Source organism: Achroia grisella, unplaced genomic scaffold (genome assembly GCF_030625045.1).
Source record: "Achroia grisella isolate CSIRO2021 unplaced genomic scaffold, CSIRO_AGI_Agris_v1 utg109, whole genome shotgun sequence".
In the NCBI taxonomy this organism is placed as follows: Eukaryota; Metazoa; Arthropoda; class Insecta; order Lepidoptera; family Pyralidae; genus Achroia; species Achroia grisella.
Genome location: NW_026712573.1, coordinates 3953453 through 3979031, shown reverse-complemented (window position 1 = coordinate 3979031; position 25579 = coordinate 3953453). Strand labels below are relative to the sequence as shown.

The 25579-nt window shown below is 34.0% G+C and overlaps 1 protein-coding gene across 1 annotated transcript in view; it reads right to left on the bottom strand.

The window, feature by feature from the left end:
• Positions 1-25579, bottom strand: part of LOC131847632 (nucleoporin 88) — a 136432-nt gene that overhangs the window by 51557 nt on the left and 59296 nt on the right. The window lies entirely within an intron of this gene.

The following is a 25579-nucleotide window of genomic DNA, read 5'->3' as shown; positions in this document are numbered from 1 at the left end:
TTAAAGGAAATTGAAAAAGTTGTTATGTTCGCGCTGTTTGAAGCCGGTTACTGCATCTTTTGTGGTCTAGACATGAAGCGTGAGCTTCTTATGTTAGCCAATTTGTTTATTGGGACGGAAGGGATAAAATTTTATTGATATCAATCAGAAACAAAATCAAAATATCTTTATTAATCTGTAGGTCTATTACAGGGTCTTAAAATATGTCAAATCTACCGTCAGTTCGGTGGTTCCGAGATGAGAAGAACTGACAAGAAACTCAGCTCGAATTCTTTTCAAATATAGTTGTACACGTTTACATATAAACAGCTCATCAGTAACGACCTAAAGGAAACCAGAATAAACGACTTCACGACTCAGGACAGATGTACCAGGCGAAGGACTAGGAGAGCCGACTCCAGGAGAAGATTCCTGTAATTGATTGATCGATTGTAAAAATTCGATCCGTGCCATATTATATATTTTTTTTTACTTTAATATTGAAACCGTAAATTCGATTTGATATGAAAGTTTGAAAAATATATTTTCAAAATTCCAAACTGCAGAGACTTGTTCCGTTTTATGAATTTTAAACCCAGGGAAGGTTTCAAGTGGGTATACCTTATGAGTAACCTTGTATACATTATTGTGGGGGATAAACTTTGTATTCAGATACCGTTCAAAGATACTTCCAGTACATTACACAGAACCAAACGGGCTCCCGTAACTCATGCTATATAATATAAGCTTTAGAACTATTAAGTTATAATATAATAGCTGTGCCCGCGACTTCGTTCGCGTGGTTTTCAAAAACACTTCATACATATTTTTGGGTAACTTGAACCGTTTACGGAGGGCACGCAATGGAAGCCAAAATGAAGCAAATATGAATAATTTTCCCCGTTTTTGTAGCCGTCGGCATCATGTCGAACAATTCCTCAGAACATAGTCCGTTGTATACATATGTGTGGAGTCGGATATAGTTGCTAGTATTAAATAAAATTCACGGTAACTTTATTGCCATTGAGAAACTTCCCAAACTCCCCCAACATTCCGTAACACCCGTAGAAACAATACATTTAAACAAACAGTCGCTCCTACAGGGGGTGGTGCATTAGCGAGTGATTATCGGAAAGAATCAAAGTGCGTTAACCCTACCGGGCCCGGGCCCCGGTCCGTTTGACCCCCGCCGGCTGCGGATTGTGGGGCGCCAGTTTGGGACAAACGATTTTTACTTACTTCTATCATCTTCTATACAGGCGGATATATATTTTCATTGATACTTTAATGAGCAGGACATTGTCGATTATATGAAAACCAAGATTAACCTGACATTGAGTGACGCAGCTGGAGTCGAGTCACAACGCGAGTTTCGAGGGGGTTGTGACCCGGGTCCCCACCGACATGCTGCCCACCTTCATGAAGGAGGACCACTGGCCGAAAACGGTGTGGTTTATCGGCGCTACCGTGGCAGATTGCCGTCGTCAGTGCCGTGACCACACAGACAATATCAGTATATTCGTTTTAAAATATTATTTCATATGTATGTTAGTCTATAAGGTATTTATAATATGGGCTTAGTTGCCTGAAATAAATAAATAAACTTGTGGAGTACAAGCGAAGGATAGACTTAACATCTTAAGGCATTTCCTCCCAGTCAACCATAAGGCAAAAGAGATTTGTGTGGGCAGTGCGTTTAAAAAATAAAATATAATTTTATATCTTCCTAATATTATAAATGCGAAAATTTGTGAGTATAGATGGATGTTTGTTACTATTTTACTAAAAAACTACTGAACGGATTTTGATGAAACTTTACAGTAACATAGATTAAACATCAGAATAACATATATGCTATAATTTAAAAATTTATTATGTAAATTGAACTACATATAATGATAAGTGTGATGCAAACGAAGTCGAGCGAGTCAGTTAGTAAAATTATAAATTAGATTAAATAGACATAAATAAAACGAGTCCATAATCATACTCATCATCATTGCCTTGACTTTATCCTATTATTTGTGGTCGGCGCAGTATGTCTCCACCACTGATCTCTATCGGCCGTCATATCTGAGCTTACTCTCCTTTTATACCTATCATCTCTCACACAATTCATCCATCTTTTTTTGGTTGTCCTCTTTTCATCCATCCACGTTCATGTTATATACTTTCTTTAAGATATGTTCTTCGCTCTTACGTATAACATGTTCATACCAAGTTTGTCTGTTACCTCGCAACTTATAGCTGTCTGCGCTTTCACCCGCATGTAATTTATAACCTATGTGATATATAAGCTATCTTTGTAAAGTTTCATTTAAATCTATTTAGTAGTTTTTTCGTGACAGACTAACAAACGTCCATCCATCCATCCACACACAAATTTTCAAGTTTATAATATAAGTATGATAATCATATTAGATTTTTTTTAGTTATTTTGACCTCTTCTAACACTCGTGCAATACGCCAGCGTCGCTTGCAGTGGCAACGCACAGTGGACGCTAACCCGTCGGCTGCCGCTGCGGTCTTTGCGGGGCGGACATAAATTCGAGCGACGAAAACCTCCGACAGTTCCGAACCGTGGCCTATTCCAGGCGATAATGGTTTCGAATTTCACGGTTGAACAATTTATTTTATAATTCTATTTTTGAAATAAATATACATATTTAGAAATTTTAATTCGTTATTGTTTAAATTGAGAGAGTAGACAATATTGTATTTCTATCGCCTTTTATTTTTTAATTTTAACCCTTTAGTAGACGTGTTCAATGAAAATAAGATACTTTAAGATATATTTCTATAGAAGAATAAATATCAACAGCGTCGACAAAGTAATAAATATTACAAAGTATATTGCAAAAACTATATTCAGTAACGATAATTTATATAAATTTAATAGAATTTATTATCAGTATAAGTAAACAAATATAAATATTTGTAATATATGACAAATAAGTATATATATTAAACATTGCAGAATATCTATTAAGTTTCCACAGACTATATAATAGAAGAAAAAAAAGGTATTTATTTCGAAGCAGAAAATGTTATTAAATATAGTTTTATTAACTTCACAATAAATAAAAAATCAATGAAAATCAAAATACCTTAATTCATGTTACACGTCTATTACAGACTCTTATGATATGTTAAATCTACCATCAGTTCGGATTGCTTTCGAGCTAAAAAGAACTGACAAGAAACTTAACTTATTATTTTCAAATGAGCTTGTACATGATGACAAAATTTATTATAATACTATTATAAATTAAGATGTCCAATGTTAAATTTTAATTACTTAAATTTTAAGGTTCACTTACACGTCTCACAAAAGGCGTAATGAAACTGTCACACGCGAAACCTAAATAAGACAACCGAATTATGCGATAGGCCATAAAGCGATAATAAATTATAAATGCAAATTTAGCACCAAAAGTACAATAAAAATAAGGGCGGTTGGATTAGCGTGGTTGATATTAAAATTCGAGATACACACATGGCTAAGCTGTACACAATTAAACCAAGGTGGGTCCTTGAGGGGGACGGGCGGTCGCAGGGTTATTTTTCCATATTTAATAAAATAATATAAAAATTAAAATATTCCGCCCGCGTCCGGCCGTGTATCGCGATCGGTGCTGGGGACAGATTTTTTTTCGCCATTCTGTTATACGTGACCGGAGGAGCAGTTCGCAAAGATTACACTTGGGTGCATGCATTCAAATAATTGTTTGGATTTATATTTTTAAATCCATCCACGTCCGGAATTTTAAACGTGCCGTTAGATAAAAGATTTCTGGGTTTTATAAATGATACCTACCTACTATCTATGCTATTTTTTTTTGGTTAATTTCATTTATTCATTTAATTAACTATGTGTTAGCTTCAATACATAAAGAACACTCGGTTGACTAATTTGTTACTTACATTTCATTCATTTAAAGCCATAGTGAGTCACGTGATGTTGGTGGCGTCACGATTATGCCGCCACCAATAGGAATAGAGATAAAGAGGCCGGGAACAAGGAGTGAGCGGGCTGCTCTCACTCTGTTCGAGGCGACCTAGACGACCAGACGTGAATGTACAGCGACGCAATTTATGTGGAGTGTAATTTGAAGAAAGGAATAAATGTACTGCTGCATCGACGTATCATTTCTGAAACTTCCCAATATATGTGTATTGTCTCAAAATTAATAATATTCATAAAATAAAATACATATCGTATTATAATTTGAGAGCTTGTTATCAAAAGTACCACTTGTACATGCCATTATTATCTTATTATTAATATTATAAATGCGAAAGTTCCTGAGTATGGATGGATGTTTGTTACTCTTTCACGCAAAAAGTACTGAACGGATTTTGATGAAATTTTACAGTAATATAGCTTATACATTAGATTAATGCATAGGCTAAAAATATGAAGCGGGCGTATCCTACACAGCTAGTTGTTAATAAATTGAGTAAACTAGTCGATTGTTATCAAAATAATATCAAAACTTGATTTCTCCATCTGAGATAAAAGACACATTATTAATCAAATTCACCATCGGTATTTAAGACTTATTAAATAATTTTTTTATAAAATATAGCTACCTTATTAACACAATTTGAGATCTTGTTCTCAAAAGACAGTACTTATATATGCCATTACTATATGAATTGAATATAGTAGTCGAATATGATTATAAGAATGATATCAAAACTTGATTTATCGATGACTAGCTACCCGGCGCGACTTCGTCTGCATCGCACTTATTATTATATATCGCCCAATTTATATAATATATTTTTAAATTATAGCATATATGATATTTTACCCCCTTAAGGGTAAAATTTTTACAAACTTTGAATGTCATATTTATTCATATTTAATCAACAGCCTAAAAAATAAGTTTCAAGCTTTTAGCTTCATAAATGACGATTCTTCTATACAATCTTTCATCCCCACTTTCAACCCCTTACAACCCTTTTTTCGCATTCAAAAGTAACCTATGTCCTTTCTCAGGGTCCAGATTATCTGTGTACCAAATTTTATTTAAATCAGTTCAGTAGTTTTGACGTGAAAGCGAGACAGACAGACAGACAGACAGAGTTACTTTCGCATTTATAATATTAGTAAGGTTGATAACCTGGGATAATCCCAGATGGAGAAACCAAGTTTAGACATACTATTAATTATATTCACCATCGCTATCTCAGCCCTTATTCAATATTTTTTTAATAAAATACATACAACTAATCATCACAAATTGACAGCTTGTTCTCAAAAGTCACCACATAGACATGCCATTCTTCTAGTTCACGAATTAAGTATAGTACCTAGTCTAAAACTATTGTTATAATGATATCAAAACTTGATTTCTCCATTCGGATAATAGTCAGGAGTTAGGAGTTTCAGGCTGGTTTCACATTAAGTTTATTTCTTATTTAGTATATGTACGATGGGATTGTCCTCGTCACATATTGTGTACAAAATTCCCAAAAAAATTGAAGAAAATACAACAGTCACAGATTATTAATTATATTCACCATCGGTATCTTGATAACTTCTGTAAGATATTTAAGTCATTTATTCAAGTCAAGATTTCTGCATAATCATCTTCCTCTACCATCCAGTCTGTATTGGTGAAACCATTTTTAAACGACGTTATCTAAACCAAATCAGTCACTAATAAAAAAAAGTCTAATCTTATAATAACATAGATTGTAGGGCTCCCTAAAATATGGTCGAGCGCAGTGATGGCCGGTTCATCCGTCATACTCGTGCACGGGTGCTGCTTGTAGGGACTGGTCTGCTCTAATCACTATGACAGATTTTCTTATTAATTGTTTAACCAGTTGGTTGTATATTCAATATTTTTTCTATTTGAGTATTTAATTGAATTAGTGCTGATTGGTAGTTTGTATTCACACACTTAAACTTAAAAATGTAAAGTAAGAATAAAATTATTTAAAAGAGCAACACGCAAGTTTTTTGCTCGTTTTTCTTGTGATGAGACAGCTTTCCGAATGAGCGGTAGATTAAAAAAAATATGATGACTATTCAAAAGTGCTTCAATGTAAGTTTATTTGAATAAATGATTTTTTATTCCATTCTATTCACTAAAGTTTCACATAATCATTAATAGGTAATCATGTATTTTTCCATGTTTCGAAAAAAATATGTAGACTCGCCATCTTTTGGAATATTGTACCAGTGAAGTCATTAATACTTTTTTAAAGATCTAATAACCAATTTACTATATTTCGACAGTAGAATAAAGTGTTATATACAAACAAACATAAAATATTACATATACCATAATGAAAACCAGAAGTTCTATAATTATATGTAACATCTTTTCTTAATCAAAGTATGTAAAGAGTATATAAGAACTAAAAACAATCCTTATTCAAATAAACTAAATACATAAACACTTGAATAGTCATTTTCTTTATTCTATCTACCACTCATTCGGAATAAACATTCAGCACAAAAAAGACAAACAAACTTTCCTGTTGCTCTTAAACAAATGTCCAACTTTGCTGTTTTACGAGTTTATGTGAATACAATCTACTAAATAGCTCCAATACACAATAGTAAAAAAAATAAAGATAAATTAATAAGAATTCATACAGATCACACTATATTTCAATATTATTGATATAAAATAAATTATACAATTTTTGAAGTGTAACTTAGGACGGGTTCTTTAAACTTAGTTCAGCTATTCAACAACAGATGGCGCTACGCGTTGCAGTGTACATTTCGCGAGTCTCACAATCGCCCCACTTGCTTACGCTTGATATTGGGCTATTAAAGTGAAATTAATATTTTTCTCGAGCAATCGAAGCACGTATTTACGGTTATAAATTGAGTTTTTATTGCGCTTTTAAAATTCACCGATAGCTTCGGCAAAAAAGGGACGAAGGGAAATTACTCGAAGTTTAATACCATTTCCTCAATGGTGGACGTATATTTAAAAGAAAATTGTTTTATTAATATTTAATGCATTTCGTTTTTCAATTGGCTTAAAATAGAATAATTGTATATTCCTACTTAGTTAAGTATATGAAAGTTTGATCAATGTTTCAAATAATTTACTTTAAAACACTGTAGTCCAATTGTTCAAATGATTTATTCTTATTTTCTTCACAACATATCGTACCTTAATATTTATATCGAAGAGTACGAGTGTCCTACGATTGGGTAATGTATGAAATATTTTTATTAATAATTCAAAGTATTTATTAAGCATTTACATAAGAAATTATTAGTTTTCTGCACTTGTAATGTACATAAAAATTTGTAGTCCCAAATGTCTCCATACTTTTTGTTCCACGCACCTATTAATATTGTGACAATATGTAGAAAAAAATGAAATAACAACGTGGAAACCGTTGCAGTACGATGTACGATATAAAACAATTTTTGATTAAAAACAGAGCAATTGTAGTTAAAATCAAGTCATTATTGCAACAGAATCTTGGTCAATTTCCTCCGAACACTTCATAGTCTGACATGATACTTTGATATCTAGTTTCATCCCTTCTTATCCATCCCACGTCCAGCTGATCCAAGGTTCCAACACCTAGCAGTGCCCTCAGACTAAAGTCGTATCCGTCAGTCAGGAGTTGGCTTTCAGCCGGTACATAAATCCTCCTTCCGCGTGTGTTGAGTGCCATTTGGATTCGCCTCCTATCATTCGGTAAAGCTGTAAAGGTCACTTGTGACCAATATTGGAATAGTTCGAAAAACTACAAGCAATGCTTTATGAGTATACATTCATTGATAATTTAAGAGCTGCGCTCTTGTCGGTGGAGTTTTTGCCATTTGCCACGATCTTTCACCAATCTTTTTAGTTATACGACACGACTCCAATTCTTTCCTTATTCTGCTTGATATAACTGTCTTGGTCTTCCTTAAAAATCACGTGGGCATCGCCGGAGTGGTGTTAAATATAAAATACTTGTAGATTATGAACGGAAAAAGTTGCCAAGTCATTATCGCCACATCTTGGCCAAGTTCCGCCGACCACCTGTCCGCGAAACGCGGGCGCGACATCGAACCGCTGATAGTTAAGGCAACTCCTCACATAAATCACCAACTCGAGCACAACGTACTCTCCCTGGGCCATTAGCATTTTTTATGCATAGAAATCGATCCGCCAACCGTCTAATGCCTCCCGCGATACATTAATATCTTACTTTTTATGACTCTTCTGCAACAATCCGTCTGGGTAACGCCGTCGGAAACGCCTGTAACGCGTTCCTTCTGAATCCACTTCTGTGTTATTGCGATACGGTTGATTTCCGCTTACGTTCTCGACGTTAGGAAGTGCGATGGTTTGTTCCACGACTTGATAATAGGTGGCGTTGGCGATTTTCTTAACGCTCTCATTTTTCTTTCACGGGCACTTTGAGATTAAAAGTTTGGAAAATGAAACGAAGTTCTGCGATGCCTATTCCGTTTGAATCTGCGTATCGGCGTATTGGGGGCTTGTTATAAACTTGCGGGGTGCGAAATTTTTAACCGACTTTTAAAAGGAGCGTTTTCCTAGTTTGATGTTGTTGTATCGAATGAGTAGTAGATTTTGACGACCTTGGTGGTACTATTTAGTACACCGCCTTACTTCCGATGGTCGCGGGTTTGATTCCTCGCACGGTACAAACATTTGTATTCGTGAGTATGATTATTCGGTTCGTATGATTTATAAAAAAAAACTATGTATTTGTATCAGTTGTCTAGTACCCTAACACAAGCTTTAGCTACCTTAACTTGAGTCTGTATGGCGCTGTGTGAATTGTCCTAATATATTATTAACTAGCTGAAGTCCGCGACTCTGTCCGCATGGTATTTTTTATTACTTCCATTAATGTATGTGTTTAAAATTGCTATATTATAAACTTGCGGGGTGCGACATATTCTTAACGGACTTTTAAAAGGAGCGTGTTCTGGATTCAATGGTACTGGATCGAAGGAGCAATAAATTAAAAAAAAGTACGCATATGGCTAAGAAACGTAAGATAGGGAAAGCCATCATTATCATGCCCACGTAGACACTGTTGCGTTTAGGTATTATCTAGTATTTTATAAGTGCACACTTCCCAATTGTGCCAGGGCGGTCTACTTAGCGATATAATTCAGATTATACGATATATTCGGGCGCGGTATCCTGGCGGGCGGCCAGGCTCTTATCGGTGAGCGTGCCCGCGAAAATATTATGACCAATGCTTAGTTACTTTGGATTAAGTTGGTCGAATGTTATTTAAGATAGGAAAGAATTAAACTAAGTTACAAAGTTATTACAGATATATTATGTTTGAAAAAGATTATATTGCTTTATTAACAACTATTCGACCCGACAAACTATGAATATTGTTATGGTAGTATAAAAAAAATTTAATTCGCAATTAACTTTTAAAATGTACCGCGGAACTTGTATATTTTTTATTTTATAGAGACCCTTCTTCTGATACAACAAAAAATAGAATTATCGAAATCGGTCCAGCCTTTCATGCATCATGCATCATCGTCATTACAATGGGAAATAGCGATTCATTTTTGTATATTAGTAAAGTATTATTAACATTAGTAAAGTAACATATCGCAAGTGAGACTTGACTTTAGAATATTAATATTATTTATTCTTGCAATAAAATTTTAGTCTTCACATTGTCTTATGTCGTCTTTCTGTCACTTCGTATATCATGAAATCATTCCTTAGCGCCTTTAAAGACCAATTTACTGAAAACGGATAACTTTTTTATTAAAGATATTTTGATTAAGACAAAATTAACAATCTCTGTACATAGACTTCTGAAGATTGACTAGTAGAGAATGCCTATAGGCATGCTATAGCATTAGGTCCGCCTTTTGTACCACAATTTATTGGTCAATAAAGTTTTAAATAAATATTGTCAAATTCTATCACTATATGTACCCATCTGATACTATGTCATGTTGATGGGAATCGAATATGTAGCAATCTATATATAAACTTTATGTATTAAGAAAAAATAAAGCAAGTACACAAGATAGTCGGATTGCGGAAAACAAGAAAATTGAAGTCATTAAGGTCAAGAATTAGATTCGCCAGCGTCACGACTTCACAGGCGGCGTTATATTTCTGAATAATAAAAAAAACGAGAACAAACCAGTCACATTATCGCGACAGGCATCTTTCCATTTTCACAAATTACCGAGAGAGGCCATCGCTAAATGACGTCACGTATTTAATTACGACGCCTACGGAACCTCAAAGTGTCGCTTTAGAATTGAAAGCTAACATTATTGAACATACAGCTCTGGAAAGTGGAGAAAAAAAACAACGTTTTACATTTTCTAAGAACAAAAAATGTTAAAACTAAACGTGTAATACTGGTAGTGCTCATTGTATAGTGGGACTTCATTATTTACATTATTTATTGGGTTGTTTGGGCCATTGCCATTGCACTGCGATCTACATAGATCTATTATGTTCGCCCTTATTCAGAGTTCGTTAGATTTGTAAGAATATCCTTAGGAGCGATGGTTTTTATCTCCGCAGGATAGAGAGTAAACTTTCCAAAGGAGATATTACATTTATGCATAAGTGGGCTACAACCACATAGAACGTGTAGTGTATCATGAGAAACAAACATGCCTAAAGACCTTAAATTAAAAACAAATAAATATTACTAACTAATAAAGTAACGAAAAATAGTTATAATAATATGGTTAATTTATACACGGTCAAAGTGGGAGCGAGAGGTACGTATACCAGCGAAATTTCTTTATAATCTTCTAAAAGATCTTTGCCTTTCTACTGCAGTAAGTTCTATCCTAGAACGTGTATCTAAAGCTGTACTATCAGCCTCCTACTAGATTTGGCTGGGCAGGAAGAGTAACACGAGCGGTGACGGTAAGTGTTGATGTAGGTCGCTCACAAGTCCGATGAACTGATCGGAGTTTCCTTTTCTGCCACACGATGGACCCGGCACCCGCACAGTGAATCAATGGAATGCTTAGAACTTTTCTTTCATGGCTCCCCACATACAAACTTTTGCCTTTATAATATTAGGATAAGTCTAAAATCATCAGTATGATGACAATAGTTGCCTTTTTTTTTGGGGGCTTGGGCTGTTTGGACCTGTAGCACTGCGACCTATATAGACCAATTGCGCTAGCCCTTTATCAGAGTTCGCTACATAGACCCCTCAGGGACAAGAATTCAAGACAGTTGGCCAAGCCCTGACTACTATAATTGGCATTCAACAGCCGTTATTACGCCTTAATAGAGGCACCATATTTGCTGTCCTTAGCCCCCGTGTGTACAACCACAGCCGGGGGTCAATCGGGTCGCCAGTCTAATGTTTACTGATAAAAAGAAAACCAATTTGTGTTCCCGCCCGAGCCGCCCCCGCCACAAAGGAGCGCTATCTAGCGATAAATTATCGAAATTATTGCATTAAAAATTCCATCTAGTAAGTCAAAGCGAGCCATTATGGCCGGTTCGCGGCGTCTCCCGGTGCCAAAACGTCGGTTGCATCTACGTACGGCTGGTCTTTGTGACGTTTTGGAGCCGCGCGCCCAATTTTTCTCGGTAAACGTTATGGGAAACCGTTTTTCTCCCGGAATCTCCGTTTGGCGAGGTGCCGTGATATATTTAGGTATTCACTCTAGAAAATTTTGAAAGTTTAGTTTATTTTAGAAATGGGAATATTATGTGCGACAGTGGCGGTGGAAAAATGGGAAAGAAGGTGCTAGAGAGACAGATACGTTATATATTTGTTACATGTCATACATAAATACCAATTAACGAAACAAATAGTGGTCGATTAACAAGGGGATATGATTTTTGGTAGAAATAGGTTTAAATCTAAATATATATGAATCAAAGGTGACTGACATAGTGATCTATCAACGCACAGCCCAAACCACTGGACGGATCGGGCTGAAATTTGGCATGCAGATAGATGTTATGACGTAGGAATCCGCTAAGAAAGGATTTTGATTAATTCTACCCCCAAGGGGATAAAAGTTTGCATGAAATTTTGTCAATTTTAGAGCTGAGACTTTACATGCATAAAGTTACTGCATCTGCAGTGACGTAGGCATCCCCTAAGATTTTGATAAATTCCACCCCTAAGGGGATAAAATAACGCGAGCGAAGCCGCGGGCAAAAGCTAGTGGTAAATATATATAAATTATTTTTCTACATAAAAAAGACAAATATAAATAATATGAAAGGATGCATTGTCCACAACAGTCAATACTAATATTATGACGCATTCACTGCCTGCGTGAAAAGCTCTTTAGCATTTCATTTACTTATCTTGACTAAATATTTCCAATAACTTCGTCTGCTTTTCTTTGTATAAATACAACAAAGCCTATGTGAATCTTCGTAAGATATCTTGTAAGAAACTATCATCATATAACATTTCATTCAGATCAAACTTCAGACTGTGGACGTCTGAAACACGAAGAGTGTCACGTGCGGTCTGCACGTGTCTCGGTCTCTTAAGAAACCCTAATATAGGGTACATTAGGGTTTCTTGCAAAACCCTATGCTGTAGTCTCTAGATATATCCATTTCCGTAATTACAACGTTAGTATTCAAGTAAGTCTAAGTTTTACATGGATTAACAGACAAAACCGAATGTAAAATCTAGTAATCCATACGTTTAATACATTTAGACGTCTGTTATGAAAAATTATCGCATGTTTAATAAACATTGGGCTTATTATTCCGCGCGCGTCGGGTTTTGTCTGGATCTAGACTAGACGCGTTAGTTAATATGAAAATTAGTATGAGCTACAGGAAATTGGCTACTACACCTAACTTCCGGGGCATTGTAACGTGTAGCTTGATTTACTGCTTTAATTTGTAAATAGCATAAGGTCGATATTTCGTTAATTTTTACAAATACAGACTATTTATCGATACTAATTTATATCATTACTGTGCTCGCGGTTATAACACATGTTATAATAATTTATATGCTGCTGTGAGCATCGTCATTGTTGTGTTGTACTTACAAAAGAGTATTTTAAAATCTTAATAATCTTATAAACGCCAAAGTTTGTGAGTGTGGATGTTTGTTACTCTTTCACGCAAAAACCACTGAACGAATTTTGATAAAACTTTACAATAATATAGTTTATACATCAAAATAACATATGGGTTATAAATTTCATGCGAGTGAAACCATGGGCACAGCTAGTTTTTTAATAAAAAAAATATGGTTACGTTAACGTTTGTGTCTTTCCAACGGCACTATACCTATTGTACTGGAGGGTGGTAAAACTACATACTTGATCCATTTAAACTCGACACACGATCAGTTCTCGTACATAGCAGCCCCGGAACATCGCATAGCAAATTTTATGACGGTCCTTCAGGATATTAAGAGGGAAAAGGGGATAATGGCACCCGATTCGTCGGACAATGCTTCAGTGGGTCATCATTTTGGCCACATTTCATTAAAAACAACAATAAGCAACGTAACGACTGCTGTGGGGCGATTTGATCGTGTTTCTTCGTTTGTTTTGTTTAGTATTGAATACTACTAAAATCATATATATATATATATGACAATTTTAATGTTCGACATTGTAGTAATGGCATTAAAGACAACCTCTAGCGGTTTAGCATACCGCTTAACGTTCAACGGTCGCGTGTTTGATTCCCCGCACAGTACAACCAAATATACATATATGTATGACAACTAGTTGTCCCGACAAACGTTTTGCCTTAAAATAAAAAATAAAAATTTAGGGGGATGAAAAGTAGATGTTGGCCGATTCTCAGACCTACTCGATACGCTCACAAAATTTCATGAGAATCGGTCAAGCCGTTTCGGAGGAGTATGGGAACGAAAACTGTGACACGAGAATTTTATATATAAGATTTTAATATTCGCTATTGTAGTATGGCATTAAAGACAATCTCGGTAGTCTAGCGGTTAATAGTTCGATTCCCGAACCAAAATTTTTAAAATGAAATAATATGTGTTTATTTGGACGAAATATTAAAATAATGTCAGTATTAATTAAATAGTCCACATAGTTTCTCATTATTCAATTTTAGTTATATACAAATTATATTATATAATTAATGAATTTATACATTAAAATTACATTATATGTCTAATTTAAGTAGGCACACAACATTTATTGTCGTTAGGTGTTAATCAATATTATTTAAATATATACTATTAATTTTATTATTGAATAATTCAAAATATAACTCCTTATTTAATTATATATTTATTTAAGTACTGTACTGTACCTATGCATTTCGTGATATCCTGTTAATTCGGATAAACAGACACTTCAATTTTATTTATATGTCGATGTATATATATCACACAGTGATATCTTCCAAAAATAAACATAAATTGTACTAAAAGCCATAGACAACTGTATTACTTGTCTACTATATACATTACATATTAAAATACAAATTATTCAGATCAAGACTAATTCACATATGTACACTTATAAATAAAAAAAAAATGTACTAGGCGAGAATCGAACCTGAGACCGTTTGCAGCGTGTTAAACCGCTAGACCACCGAGATCGCCAAATAAATATAATTTTATAAAAAAAAAATAAGAAATTCAATTACATCCAAATAACGTTCGGCCGGAGGCTGTTTGAATAAGGCGAAATAGCTAATTTAGTAATTTCTATTGTGTTATTCTTTCAATTTACTAACCATTAAATAATATTGAATGTTGTTAAACACAATTCTGAATGCTTCTCAGAAACATTCTCGACACTAGCACGTTATTTGACATTTAATTAATAAATTTTGTTAATAAAATTTAATACTTAAATGTCAAATCTTGTTTGCAACGATAATTATTTCGTTATACAATTATTATATTATACATAGAGCTGCTATTTATTTTAAGTGAATTAAGTTTTCTCAAACGTTTCTTTATTTTGGCGTCCTCGGTGGACTAGCGGTTTAGCGGACCGCTTTAATTCCGATAGTAGAGGGTTCGATTCCTTGCACGGTGCGGACATTGTATTCATGAGTATGATTTTTTGTATCGGTCTGGGTGTCTATAGATATAATGTTTTATATCTTACAAAAAAAATATCTAAGTATTTATATCAGTTATCTAGTATTAATGACACAAACTTTGCTTAGCTTGGAACTCGATGCCTCTGTGTGGATTATTCAAGCTTATTATTATTAATTAACCACGATAGTTTTCAGGCCACGTGGAGGACCTGACATGGTTTGCTAACAATATGATCATTACATCCATTACTAACCCCCTCATTCACTAGATAGAAAAACCTAAATTGACACAAACATTTCAGTACATCGCGCTGATTCGTACTCATGACATTATAACCACTAAACCACAACGTCCTCGCAACATAAACAAAATCGTCTATAACATTAAATAAAGAAACAACTAATAAATACGTAAAACGAAGCTGCCTTCATTATAGGGCCCCATTCATTTCTAACGACGTCGTTCCTACCTTTGATGTTAATCTATAACGCTTCTCGATCTCCCGATAAATAACGAATCAACAAACAAAAGATGCAAAAAAAGATGGCCGAAGTTGGCCGATCTCCCCTCGTGGCATAATTTCATTATTTGAACCGTCTTCTGTGTGAGCACGTCACTTTAAAATATTCTCAATCTATGGAACAGCGGAAGCCATTATAGCCCCATTACTTTTGTCTGTGGTTTGCTTATCTTTAATTACTGTTTTAATGAACGTGAAAATATTTTTGTCATTATGTTTTCTTATGTAGAAATAGGTATATAATGTGAATAATGCTAATTACTTATATATTATAATATTTATCTTCCAAATCGATCGGTCAATTTAAAAAGTTAGAGCAGTTTTCTCTCTGCTCTACTCTTGACCTACTCATACATTCTGAACTGACGATAAATTTAACTTATCATAAGTGCCTGTAATAGATCTACTTTCATGACTAATTAATATATGATATAGATATATTATTGTTAAATATTTAAGGTAAAGCGAAGTAGTTAATATTGACAATATTGAAAACAAAATGAAACACGATCCGAATCAACTGAAAAAGAAATAATAAATAAAAAACAACGAATTCTCATTAATAATAAAATTCAAATAAACAACACAGTCTATGTGCAAATATATTAAAAATGTATTAAAATAAACATAATTATATCGCAATATGAGAAAAAAATGTGTCATCACAAAATACCTATATACAATTACGCCGCGCCACCCCTCGCTAGGGAGGCACTTCCCTGGAAGATGTTTTTGTCGTGTTTTTATTAGTGAAAAACAATGATGAATTAGTGAACATCCCTTATTAGTGGAGCGTGCGATTTTTTGTCTCCTCCGCGTTTTTTAATTTGTTTTTTTTTGCTAACGCGCCAGGCGATGGCCCGTGAAAATTTGTATTAACAAGGGAGGAATGTACATTATCGGCGTATACCGTGTTTAGGAGTTCGGCCTTCTTGTAGTAAATTAAATTGTTTGCGTACCCCGCCGTTCAGGTGTTTTATAGGGACGCGCTATATCGACTTGGGAAGTTCGTCGATTATGTTGTTGTACAAACTTGGCTTGTTAAGTCATCGTGAATCTTTTATAGAGCACCGTTAATGTATACGGCGGACGTATGAGATATGGTATATCTCACACACATTAATAGTTATAATAATGTCCCTGGAAAATTCACAACTCCATATAATCCTAACTAAACCACTGATATAAATTCTTAGATATTTTTAAGTATATTAGTACAATATAATAGACATAGAAAACACTCAAACTTATGCAAACAATTATACTCAACATCATTGAAACAATCATACAAACAACAATACTGTTGGAGCTTCAGCAGCTCCAATAATACAAATGTTGATATGATAAATAGTTTAATTGCTGATTCTTTACAAGATTATAAAATAAGGTGTAACTTTGCCGCCGTACTATGCACAAGTGGCGGTCGGCTCCGGGTATTGTAGGTGTCCTCCGGACGGACCCCGCTGGTCACGCAGCTGGTTGATCAGAGTGCCGTGCAATGAACAATACTTTTAACCGTTATTTGTTATGTTGTTTGTACTTAGCTGTATCTATAATCCATCACATTGAAAATAATTATAGATGGTGTTACGTAACAGCTACGAGTTCAGTCTTATGTGCGACTGGGATGAAGTTAAGAATAAACTGTACTACTCTACATGCACTGAATATATCCATCAGTTAGGCCTCTGTACTCTATATTTACTCTGCCTCCACCGAAACATAAACCAGAGAGAACCAGAGGTATCCACGCAGAAAACTTTCCATAAAGTCTTCAATCCGTATATTCAAATATTATATATCTTACTATACAAATTTACATCAGAACATAAATATCTTATGTAATATAAGACGGATCTGTTTAGTATAAACATTATTCATTTATTTATTAACAGCACTATACAATGTTATAATTTTATCATCTATACATATAAATAAAATTGGAGTGTCTGTTCGTAATATTGAAATAATCGTTTTTTACTACCTGCTTATGAATATAAATACGGTACATACACCAAAATAACATTTTTTACAATTTTTATCTGTCTGTCTGTTTGTTTCGGCTAATATCTAAAATGACTGGACCGATTTTGACGGGACTTTTATTGGCAGGTATCTGATGTAATAAGAAGTAACTTAGGCTACTTTGATTTTAGAAAAATAAAGTTAGATTCCACGCGGACGAAGTCGCGGGTACAGCTAGTTAAAAATAAGATGAAACACTGCTCACGAAATAGGAAAAATCCTGTACTTTAGGATAAGCAGTGCTCATTCCCTACAACACTACAGTAACTAGAACATTACAGAAAATATTATAGTTTATATTATTGACCAGTATTAATTAATTTTACATGAATATAGACTTAGTTTTATAATTTAGCGCTGTAAGACTTTTCAAAGAAATAACGAAAAGGTTAGTCGACATCACAGAAGACCGAAGAGCTGGCAGCTACCTTGGACAAAGAATTAGTCTAGCTATTCAAAGAGGGAACGCTGCCAGTATCTTCGGAACGTTGCCTAAAGGGACCCCTTTTAATAATATATTTTAGTTATCATATTATATTTTTTTAAGCTTTTTAATTTTAGGTTCTTAGTTGTACAATTAGGTTATGTAAATACTAGTAATAAATATATTTGTTATATGTAAGTTCTTTAGTTTTTGTGGTTTATATAACTAAATGTTTACTAATCCAGTGGCTTTCTATCTAGAATAGAATAGAATAACATTTTTTTACAATAGATCTAAGTATTATACAGTCAATGTGAAGGCAAAAAAAACCGGAGCGAAATGGTAATCGTTGCACAAATCTGTTTTTGATTATCGAGAGGACATTTGGAAAAAGGGGAATTAATAAAACATCCACTAAAGCGAAAACAGGCGGAAAAATAGAGGGCGAGCGGAAAAAAAATGTCCAGGACCGCGCTCTTCATTAAGACGGAATGGAAACACCGAATGAATTGATCAATCAGAAATTTTATGGCGCTGAATCACTCAACGGAAAATAATTCGAGCCGTTTGCTTGGCTCATCGCAGGCGTTTTAATTTCGTCCTCTTGGGGAGATCGAGTGTCATCCAATCTATCTGATGACTGAAAAAAAATGTCGTCGACCCCCCATCGCCGAGCGGGCGTTTGGCCCCGGGCGATAATATTCGCTAAGGGACTAGATCAATTTTGCCCACTTTTGAACTGTCTTAAGTGGCGAGATGAAATGATCCTTATTTTGCATTTCGGTATAAAATATTTTTATACTCCTCTGCCTGCTATATATACAACATGTAATAATATTTTTGTGGTATACGCTATGTAATAATATATTGGACTTCACTTCACACATGATCCAATGATGTTTTAGCACATACACACATAACATATCACCACTGTCAAAACTAAACGAAGCCTGTAATTCTAGCAAGTTGTTATAAAAACTACTGATACATTACCTACAATAATTTATATTATAATTCAGTTAATTTCTAAAAGAATATATAACAAAGTCGCTGCAACTTACAGGTTTTCACAGACAGAAACAAGAATAGGAATTCACTGTACTAACACGAGAGGCGTATGTAACCTAGGATATATCTTAGGACACATATTTTTTATAAAAAATAATAGTAATAATCTTCCTAAATGGGCTTACTGGAAAAATACCATTCTGATCATCTGGATGAATGGCGGTCCTCCATAGTGCGGTTTTCTAGATTCTTTTAGCCATGCACAACCACATTGTGGAATCTTCCAGCAACCATGTCGATAACGCACTTGCAATACCCCTGGTGTTGCGGATGGTCCCTTACCATCAGATGAGCCGCATGCTCGGGATCATGCTAACTTAAATATAATCATTCCAATTGTTTAAAAAAAATAACTGAAATATATATTCACATATATATTGGGATTTGAATTAATACACCGATTTTCATTGTATAGGATACATATTACGAATGACTGTTACATGAAAGTAATTTGCATACAGAATACATAATAATCTTAAAAAACACGAAACCGTATGTTCCCTGTGCTAAAAGCTAGCTAAAAAAACTGTAAGTTTCGCTTAGTATGAAGTAAATAAATAAATAAATATCTCAACAAATAATAATCTTAAAAAACACGAAATCGTATGTTCCCTGTGCTAAAAGCTAGCTAAAAAAACTGTAAGTCTCGCTTAGTATGAAGTAAATAAATAAATAAATATCTCAACAAATAATAATCTTAAAAAACACGAAATCGTATGTTCCCTGTGCTAAAAGCTAGCTAAAAAAACTGTAAGTCTCGCTTATAATAAATAAATAAATAAATATCTCAACAAATAATAATCTTAAAAAACACGAAATCGTATGTTCCCTGTGCTAAAAGCTAGCTAAAAAAACTGTAAGTCTCACTTAATATGAAGTAAATAAATAAATAAATATCTCAACAAATAATAATCTTAAAAAACACGAAACCGTATGTTCCCTGTGCTAAAAGCTAGCTAAAAAAACTGTAAATCTCGCTTAGTATGAAGTAAATAAATAAATAAATAAACATCTCAACAAATAATAATCTTAAAAAACACGAAACCGTATGTTCCCTGTGCTAAAAGCTAGCTAAAAAAACTGTAAGTCTCGCTTAGTATGAAGTAAATAAATAAATAAATAAATAAACATCTCAACAAATAATAATCTTAAAAAACACGAAATCGTATGTTAAAATGTATGTGCTAAAAGCTAGCTAAAAAAACTGTAAGTCTCGCTTAGTATGAAGTAAATAAATAAATAAATAAACATCTCAACAAATAATAATCTTAAAAAACATGAAACCGTATGTTTTCTGTGCTAAAAGCTAGCTAAAAAAACTGTAAGTCTCGCTTAGTATGAAGTAAATAAATAAATAAATATCTCAACAAATAATAATCTTAAAAAACACGAAACCGTATGTTCCCTGTGCTAAAAGCTAGCTAAAAAAACTGTAAGTCTCGCTTAGTATGAAGTAAATAAATAAATAAATAAACATCTCAACAAATAATAATCTTAAAAAACACGAAACCGTATGTTCCCTGTGCTAAAAGCAAGCTAAAAAAACTGTAAGTCTCGCTTAGTATGAAGTAAATAAATAAATAAATAAACATCTCAACAAATAATAATCTTAAAAAACACGAAACCGTATGTTCCCTGTGCTAAAAGCTAGCTAAAAAAACTGTAAGTCTCGCGTAGTATGAAGTAAATAAATAAATAAATAAACATCTCAACAAATAATAATCTTAAAAAACATGAAACCGTATGTTTTCTATGCTAAAAGCTAGCTAAAAAAACTGAAAGTCTCGACATCTCAACGCTTAAAAAACACGAAACCGTTCCTTTGCTAAAAGCAAGAAAAAAACTGTATCCCGCTTAGTATGAAGTTAAATGAATAATTATGAAGACACGCCCCGTTCCTTTGGCATCGACAGATAGATTTAATTATATGTAAGACATTTGACGACTAATTATCTCGGAGGGCTCCACGTAATAACCTATTCCGTTTACGATTACTAATTAATCAAGATCAAACGGAAACAACAATCGCTCGCATCCATCATCTGAGCGGGAAACATCTTTTGTTTTTCGCCTTTTTTCCCACCTAGTCTCATTGCATTGCTAATAATACCGTGGCGAGGATAATCCGGCATGAAAACTCCAAGTTTGGAGGCATTAAAGCGGCAATCAAACTGGCGATTGGAGGGAGTAGCAAAATTTAAATACAAAAAAGAGATTCCGATTTGTAATTCAAACGTGAAAGAAAATGGCGCGATATACCGTGATAGCTATTACTGGAACGGCTCCTGTTTACAATTTTTTTAATGTCACTAAAAACAGTAAATAAGCTTGTCATTAAAATTTCAGGACAATTCACAAAAAAAAAAAACTATGTAGGTATTTATATCAGTTGTCTAGTACCCACAACACAAGCTCTACTTACAGTGGGACTAGAAGACGCTGTGTTAATTGTCCAGGATTAATTATTTATATAGATACATTTTTTTTAAACACATATATAATATACATAGAAAACACCTAGACCGATACAGATAATCATACTCAGGAGTACAAATGGTTGTACCATGCGAGGAATTGAACCCACGACACGACAAGTAAAGCTTTGTGCTAAACCGCTAGTCCACCGAGGCCGTCACTATTTGACTCCAGTGGACCAAGACGAAGATTAGACTACTGAGTCTGTTCCATTACAAGAACATCTAAGTAACGATATCCGATTTGAATAAAGGACGGCACAGAATCGGCTAGAAAGAGTACCGCGGCCGCGGGTCGACCCCGTATAATTGAAATGCTTAATTCTTCGGTTACCTAACTGGAGTCAATTTCGGGGACGCGGTGTTCCTTTGAGACGATTGGCCTGCTTTTACGGATTTTTACTGTTCAGTGTACTTAAGATCTGAAGCGGAAATAAGGAATGTAGCTGATGAGGGACATGTTTATGAGCTTTTAATATGGAAATTATAAGAACAATGAAAATATGACAACAGTCTGGGTGTTTTATATGTATATTGTGTATGTACCACCCACAAGACAAGCTCTGCTTTGGTTGGGACTAGATGGCCCTGTGTTAATTGTTGTAAAATATTATTACTATATAATGAATGCAATAACAAGGATTGTGCCAAAAAGCAACATTACAAAATTTTAAAATATATAGCCTTTATGTTATTCTGATGTATAAGCTGTAAAGTTTTATTTAAATCCGTTCAGAAAATTGTTTGTTAAATTTAATACACCCCACGTCCATGTGGGGTGTATTAACTCTACCTTCACCTTAATGCAAAAATAAAATCAAGAATATTTTTTAACTTAGAGTATAATTTCTAGAGAAGAGATCAATGTTATTGGTATTATTGGTGTATATTTAAAGTCTATAGTTTTACTGAATATCAAAACTATTAACATTACAAGGCTAGTGCAACCTAGTCGATACATCGCGAGGTAAATACCTTTTTTTACCATAAAATTAACCAGACCCAGTTAACAATATAGATACTGATAAAAGTATTAAAGTTGCATTTTGACCCATGTAAAACTCAATAACTCATATAAATTATTAATTCCTATCCGATCAGATCGAGTTACAAGATACCCACGTTTTGTTTCAAATGAATAGTCAATATCACGAAGGTACTCATTAAAATTAATTCCGGTATGTGCGAATTAAAAGAATGTTGACTTTTAGTGCTGTATTTTATGAAATATACGTTTTAATAAAATGCTATGTAACTTGTACTTGGGCAGAAGTTGTAAGAGACAAGGATGAAATTATTATAGCACAGGTCAGTTTACAGATATCAGATGCATGACAGACACAGAGTAATACCAGTTGACAGAAATATTAGATACTTTAACACCCGGTTAACAATATAAATACTGTATTAAAAGAATTGATTTTCGACCATTGGGAAACCTACTAGTCAATTCAAATTGTTTGTTCAATGCAATGTCAATTCGAATCTGATCCGATCGCGTTACAATATAAGTAGTATTGTTTCATATAAATAGTCAATATTATGAAGGCACTCATTAAAAATACCATAGACAATTTACAATTGAAAGTCACCCCATGACCGAGCGGTACAAGCTTGAATGATCACGATCAGCCCCAGAGCTATCTTCATTAATGGGAACAGTACAGCGGGGAGTTTACAGTGGGAATATGGAAGTGTGGTCTTATTAGCGAGGGTAGGTGGGGGTATAAGAAAATTATAGTGTTTAATAACCCTTAATTATCAATGTTTCTCATTATCTTACAATTTACAAAAACGCTTATTTCAAATGCAAGTGAAATTAGTTATGTAACAAGATTTTTTGTGGAATTGTCAAGGCGCAAAATGTATTTTTAGATAAACAAAATTACTAGTAGTCGATTTATGTGCAATTATTAATAATAATATACATTCACGACTAATATATCAGATGGGATAGTTGACACATAAAGTTTGTTTTTTTTGGTGTTGGTCATTTTAAAAAACACGACCTGTTTAGTCGAGGAAGGAAACCATTTGGTCACGATGTTATATCTAAGTATCTATATATTTTTATACTTTATATATCATTCACGTAATTAAAACATACAGATGTTAACTGCTGCTGTACAAGTTTATAATAATAATAATAATCCCGGGATAATTCAGTCCCAAATTAAGCAGAGCTTGTATTATGGTACTAGGCAACTGATATAAATACATAGATATTTTTTTAAATGAATACATAATATACATAAAAAATATCCAGACTGATACAAACAATCATATTCATTAATACACGACCAAATCGAATCCGCGACCGATTTAGGGCGGTGTGCTAAATTGCCATACCACCGAGGCCGTCGAGTTTATAATCAACAACTGCCGACACTAATCCAAACGATTGAGTATTTAATACTCTGCCCTTTATATATTCCTTTGTGTTGTCCATTAATCTTTTCACTATTGAATAATTTCTAAAGCTAGTTAAATATCTAGTGATCGGGCAGTGGCTTGTGCAGATCTGGTGATGTGTCGAGACCGGCCGAGACCCGCGTCATCGCCTCAAACATCAAAGTGCCGACTAATTGACCGTTTTGATGTTCCGCTCCAATTCACTGTGCCATTTTATATAAGATTATTATTCAATAATAGGTAATGCTGTATAGTTTTCAGTTGTCATTTAAAATTAGCATAATCTTGTTATATCTCGTGACGCTGCCCATAAGATACACAGCTTCTGTTACTACTTCTATGCGGACGAGCGTGCATGGCAATCGTTGTTTATGCTCGGGATTTGCTTTTAATGTTAGACATAGACACTTATATAAGTAAACAATTGAGTTTCTTGCCAAGTCTTCTCAATTGAATTTCTTTTTTTTTAAGCTGTATATTGAACTGGATTGTAGGGAAGAAATTATAATACAAAAAAAATACGTTCATAAAGCGGCTAAAATGTCTTTCAAGTAGGACATTTTAGCCGCTTGATGATTTTTGAATTAGAATTAGAATTTGGGCTCAGCTCGGAAGCACTCCGAACTGTCGGTAGACTTAACATATCATAGAGTCTGTAAAAGACCTACATAAGGAAAGATATTTTGATTTTTTTATTTTTCTAAAATCGGTTTATGTGAGATGGGAATGGCAAACGAGGTCTGCCACCTTGTTAGATATTCTCTGAATAGAATAGAATAGAAAATAATTTATTCAAATGAAAAGTTCATTGAAGCACTTGTAGTTTATGGTTCCTGAATTAAGATTTGTAATCCATTTATATTAATATATTAACTGTTTACCTTATCATGACTAAACGGCTGAACACATCTAAATGAAACTTGACGCGAACATAGATTAGAAAGAACATAACACAGATTGTCCTTCAATCTGTGTTATGGGTGCTGGACAACTGATATAAATACGTAGATATTTATTTTCTGTAAATACATACATAATATACATAGAAAACACCCAGATACAAACAATCATTTTCATGAATACACAAGTTTGTACCGAGCGGGGAATTGAATCTGCGACCATCAGAAGTGAAGCGGTGTGCTAAACCACTAGACCACCGAGGACATATGTTTCATATTAATTTTGTCATGAAAATCAAATCTGTTTTCTTCGTCGGAAAATCATAAATTACTTTTAATATTCTTATGATGTTTCGAAATGTTTTAGCGTAACTAACTGCCTCGGGTATTTATTTTCATAAATGTGACATAATAGTCCAAGAGCTAAACACAAAAATGTGATCACAGTCATAAACGGTAGCCATGTATACACTTGAATACAAATGTTAGTACCGTGGGATGATTCGAACCCGCGACTATGGGATGTAAGGCTGTGCTAATCCGTTAGACTACCGAGGCCGTCAAATGACAAACCTGATACATTCATATTATTCATGCGTCGCTATTCTGGAAGACTAAGATATCATATCACTTGATGTTAAGTAAAATAACTACAACTAAAAAATAAAGTAACAATGGCGAAAAACCGTTGCTGGCTCTTAGTCTACAATATTATTAGACGTATGATATAAAAAAGTCTTGCCCTCGTATTTTAACCCCAATTCCCGACCTGCCGATA